Source organism: Alligator mississippiensis, chromosome 1 (genome assembly GCF_030867095.1).
Source record: "Alligator mississippiensis isolate rAllMis1 chromosome 1, rAllMis1, whole genome shotgun sequence".
Taxonomy (NCBI): Eukaryota; Metazoa; Chordata; order Crocodylia; family Alligatoridae; genus Alligator; species Alligator mississippiensis.
This window is the reverse complement of record NC_081824.1, coordinates 356,108,656-356,114,655: the sequence shown is the minus strand read 5'-3', so window position 1 is coordinate 356,114,655 and position 6,000 is coordinate 356,108,656.

Genomic DNA, 6,000 nt, shown 5'->3' with positions numbered 1-6,000 from the left:
CTAATAGAATGGTCATGTTTTATTACACTTAACTGCTTGGTTAAATTGACTGAGAATTTGTCAGCCACGTATGTTTAAATGTCCCTTTTCCAAAAGGTTCATTTAACTTAGAGCATGTGCTATTTTCACTACAGTGGAAAAACATTGTCCATATTGTTTCCATTTTTTAAGGTAGAATGGAAAGCAATAGCATTGACTTATACCTCACAATGTCTAAAATACTGGTATTATTAATGATAGCCAAAATACAAAGTTTACTAAATTCCCAGGAATTAAAACCTGCTGTCATATGCACAGTATACAAGAGCAGTATGTTTTTTTTAGACATATTACATTTAAAGCTGGTCAATATTGGCTTCTTTCTATAAAACACTTTCAATGAAAAGGTTCTAGGCAATGAAGACAACTTTTTACTCCTTTTTTTATTGTCATTTTTTTTTTTTTTTTTTTAGGTAAAACTGAAATCTTCCACAGAAAGCAAATACTTTAGGCAGAACCCCTTTTCACCTAAAGAAAGGAGACACCTGTGCATCTCTCAGAAGGCAGTCCTATTCTCAGAGGCATAATGGGAGGCCTGATTATCCTGGGTGGTAGTGGCACACAGAGCAGTATCACTGGCTCTCTGTTGGCAGTATGGCAGCCACCAGTGTAGGAATGCAGCTGCTAATATTTTTATTCACCTCTTCACCAAACATCAGTTCCTGGGGCAGGTCACCACCACCATAGTTAGACTACTGCTACTGCCTAGTCTTAAAATAGGGGCACTTCTGCACCCAGAAGGGATAATAGAATTGCCCTTATATTTTGCTCTGTTAACTCAAACTTTTTATCAAGCTACATCTTAGTCATCCAACAGATGAAGCAGAATTCTGTCCTCCTTGCGAAAAATCATGTGAAATTATTATTTTTCCTGCCAAAATGGCAGCTTTGACAAAATATCTCTTGCCAGACCTACTTAAATCATATTGTATCAGGCTTGCTATGGTTCTGATCTTGTAATCAACACAGTGGGGGAGAACTCCAATGGTATTATGCAATATTATTTAATCCAAGTAATGTACAGCATACTTACTATTATCTGTAATAAAGCAGAATTTAGATTTACCAACTGAGATCAGAGCCATATCATATAGATCAGGCAGAGCAGGAACTTGACACTGGGTGTCCCACATCCTAGGTAACTGCCCTGATCAAGAGATGCTTGGTGTTCTGGACTGGCTTCTTTTCTTCTTTTGACCAGGCTCCCAGCTGCAGGGGCGCACCATTCCCAGCTGGGGCTGGGAGTCCCACAAATGAGCAAACTTTCAATTCCAGCAGTTGCTGTCTCTGTGTCCTGGCAGTGCCCCATAGCTGCTGGACTCAGAGTCCCAAAGATGTGGACACTGGGTTCCACCAGCGCACCTCCAAAGGCCAGGACCCAACTGGGTCCCAGAAGCCACAAGGTGCAGCTGCGATCTCCAAGCTCCAGGGGTGTGTGGAACCCATGAGGCTTTGGGAACACAGCTGCTGCAATCTCCTAATTCTGGGGGTGTGTGACATCCCTGGGGTGGGTAGACCATGGCAGCTGCAGTGTCCTAGGCCTGGAGGGTTTGTGTACGCCCAGGGCTAGGAGTTCACAGTAGCTGCATCTCGCAGCCATGGAGGTGTCTGGGGTGCCTCTGTGGCTAGGAGCCTCTCAGCTGAGGGGGCTTAAAGCCATGGGAGCTTGCTTCTTGCCAGTATAAGGATCAGGCTCTTCCTATACCAGCAATAAGGCACAATGGGATCTAATGTTGGATCCCACAATTACACCTCATGTGGGTCACACATCAGATCTCATTCATCTTTACCTGCATGTGTAGAGAAGCCCATACAAAATCAGCATGGTGGTATTTCCCAAACCAGAGAAACTAACAGCTTATCCCTATATGATAAAAGGGATGGTCACAAAAAAGAGAGAGAAACAGAGAAGTAAAGTGACCATTCAGTCATTCTGTAATCACATCAGGCCCAGAAGCCAGTTTCATACATGAAAAGCTAGATAAAAGTAAAGGACCAAAGTACTGAGGCCCTGACAGCTGTTTCCATAGGAAAACTACCCTTTGTGAGAGATCTAGAAATTGGTTTCTGGTAGTCACGTATGTTACACGATCAGCAGACAAAGTGTTAGCGTCTACACAAAACACTAACTGTGCAGTAACCTTATAACTAGGGATCCTGCTTTTCTATGATAAAAAATTCCCAATTTTTGGATTAAAAAAGTAACTAGTGGACCTCCTGCATCTAAAAATAAAGACCTACAAAGGATGGAGGACAGGATCCACCTCCAAGGAGGAATATTCTGCACTGGTCTGGTCTTGCAGGGACCTGTAGGGAGCGAACCAGAAAAGCCAAGGCTGCTACTGAACTCCAATTAGCTACAGGTATCAAGGACAATAAAAAGTCCTTTTTTAGATATGTGGGGAGCCAAAGGAAAATCAAGGGCAACATCAAACCCCTGCTAAACCAGATGGGACAACTGACAACCGATACCCAGGAAAAAGCCAACTTGCTAAATGAGTACTTTTGCATCGGTTTTTCACCAGTCCCAAGAGACGCCCCTGCCCATTACAGGACAGAAACGCCTGGGTGAGGGTGATTCCTTACCCTCCATCAGTGCTGACCTTGTGAAGGAACACCTTGAGAGGCTGGACACCTTCAAGTCAGCCGGCCCTGACAATTTACATCCCAGGGTACTCAAGGAGCTGGCAAGCATCATAGCTTAGCCCCTGGCACAGATCTGTGAGAACTCCTGGCACTCTGGAGAAGTGCCCAAAGACTGGAAGAAGGCTAATGTGGTGCTTATCTTCAAGAAAGGGAGGAAAGCGGATCCGGCAAACCACAGGTCCATCAGCCTGACCTCTATCCCGAGGAAGGTCTTAGAAAAGATTATCAAAGAGGCCATTCTTAACAGACTTGCTGATGGCAGCATCCTGTGGAATATCCAGCACAGGTTTGTTGCAGGTAGGTCTTGCTTGACCAATCTTATTTCCTTTTATGACCAGGTGACCTATATCCTGGACAAGGGAGAAGAGATTGATGTCATACATCTTGACTTTAAAAAAGCCTTCGATCTGGTATCCCATGATCACCTCTTAGCAAAACTGGCCAACTGCGGCCGCGGCTTCACCACAGTCTGCTGGCTGGGAAATTGGCTCCATGGTCGGACCCAGAGGGTGGTGGTTGATGGAAGTCAATCATCATGGTGTGCTGTGACCAGTGGGGTCCCTCAAGGCCCTGTCCTCAGGCCAACACTATTCAACATCTTCATTAATGATGTGGACTTTGGTATCAGAAGCAATCTGGCCATGTTGCCAACAACACCAAACTTTGGGTAAAGTGTCCGCACCTGAGGACAGGAGGGTGATCCAGGCTGACCTTGACAGGCTCAGGAAATGGGCGGATGAGAACCTGATGGTGTTTAACACTGAAAAATGTAAGGATCTCCACCTTGGGAAGAAAAGCCCACAGCATGCTTATACGCTCAGCAGTGCTACGCTGGCTAGCACTACGGACGAAAAGGACTTGGGGGTAATGATTGACCGCAAGATGAACATGAGCCTTCAATATAACACTGCAGCTAGTAAAGCAAGCAAAACGCTGGCTTGAATCCATAGATGCTTCTCAAGCAAATCCCAGGACATCATTCTCCCATTGTACTCGGCCTTGGTGAGGCTGCAGCTGGAGTACTGCATCCAGTTTTGGGCTCCACAATTCAAAAAGGATGTGGAGAAGCTTGAGAGAGTTCAGAGGAGAGCCATGCACATGATCAGAGGTCAGGAAAACAGACCTTATGATAAGAAGCTGGGATCCATGGGACTCTTCAGCCTGATAAGGCACAGGCTCAGGGGTGATCTAGTGGCCACCTATAAGTTTATCAGGGGTGTTCACCAGGATCTGGGGGAACGTCTGTTCACCAGAGCGCCCCAGGGGATGACAAGGTCAAACGGTCACAAACTCCTTCATGACTGTTTCAGGCTGGGCATAAGGAAGAACTTCTTTACTGTCAGAGCCCTCAAGGTTTGGAATAGACTGCTGCCAGAGGTGGTTCAAGCACTTACCTTGAATGCCTTCAAGAGACATTTGGATGATTATCTTGCTGGGATCCTATGTCCCCTGCTGACTTCCTGCCCCTGGGGCAGGGTGCTGGACTCGATGATCTTCTGATCTTCCGAGGTCCCTTCCAGCCCTAATGTCTATGAAATCTATGAACCCCAAATCCATTTTTTTTTCCACAATTACATATATATAGTGAATACATATATATATATAGTGGTGTTTTGTTTTAATCACGGAAAAATGTGGATTTTGGGTTACTTTTTTTTAATCTGAAAATTGGGGATTTTTTTTTTTCAGAGAAAATCAGGATCCCTGCTTATAACACTGTGCACTAACATGCTGGGCAAAAACTATGCTAAGACACTGCTGTGCAGGAACATTAGGCTGCTGCACAGTAAACATCACTAACAACCTGTGTACCAGTGCTACTGCTCAGTAGCACGTGCTACTGTGCATTGATTTAGTATCAGTTGGTTTAGTGCATTGATTATCCAAGTACTAAACTTAATGCACAGTAACTATGGCACATCAATGAACGTGTAGACATAACCAGTGACTCCTAGTGAGGAGAGTCTTTATAATGAGAACCACTCACTTGGTAATAAAGAATATCAAGAGATGATGTCTAATGCCACTTTTTTTTTAAATGTTCAATCATTTGGACATATAAGTAGGGACTGGAAATAACCACAAGCTTGAAGGGGAAAAGGAAATCATCTTACTGTCAAAGTAGCAGTCTCTGAGCCTCAGCAGCAATATAATGCAGTTTATATCAACTGTATGCAACTTAAACTTCATTCCTCCTGAAGAACATATGTTACTGAAAAATGTTATTTTCCATCACTGTTGACTTTCTTAAACTTCACAGTTCTATCTTCTGAGCTTGTGTGTAATTGGCATGTTACAGGTGACAAGCCAGGAGAATTCCTGTGTGTCTCTGCATGGGATAGGTCCTAAGCAAGATAATAGTTTAGATTCATAACTGTCACTAAGAGAGTAGGTATACATTTGCAGTTGTATCCATTGTAGATTGCACATTGATTAGGAATGCTAACCCTGAACTGTGGTTATACTGGAGTCCAATGAGAATGCATGAAGTTAAAAAAACTGAGTAATCCCAGTTCACTGTTACAAATGTTTTATCCCAAATTGATAACTATTTAGCAATCATATTGAAGAAATGTAGTTCTACACTTGCCATTGCCAATCTCAGAGTTATATTTTAGGTTTAGGTTATCTTATTTCATTGTCTGCTATCTGGTAGGGTTGCAAAAGACACAGCGTGTTCTGATTTTAGCAAAATATTCAATGCTGCACAATTTGATATCTGCAAAAATTCTAGATGTTATGGCCACTGACCAATTGGCCATTTGTATTATGAGTCAAATAAAAGTATCAGCTTTAGGAACAGGAACAATATTGCCACTATAATGGAATATTGTCCACCTACTGAGTATAATTCTATTTAAATTCTTATCTGTGCTAGGACTTTATTTCATTTTCACCTGCTTGCTGGAAGTGAAGTAAAAAGTCACATTACATACAAAGATATATCACATTTTGTATGACGTGAATAGTTATTCAGCCAGTGAGAAGGAAACAATTGTCCCCACAGATCTGGACACCTGGGTTCCCTACAGAGTCCAAGTGCCATGGTAGAAGTAGCTGGGAACTTTTTTGAAGTCCCTAAAGCGGGTCAAAACTGTTTTGGTCTCAGCAGCCCCCTCCTTTCCCCCCTGTGCTCAGTGGCACTCTCCTTCCTTCCCATGTCACCCTCTCCCACTCTATTTAGGTCTCTGGGCACATAAAAGGGTGACACACTTCTTATTGCTGCTGTCCCAAGATAACCTGGGGGGAGCCCCAGAACCACTTACAGATATGTGTCTATCCACTGACCTGTTTCATAAGGTGAGCAGTGGCAGC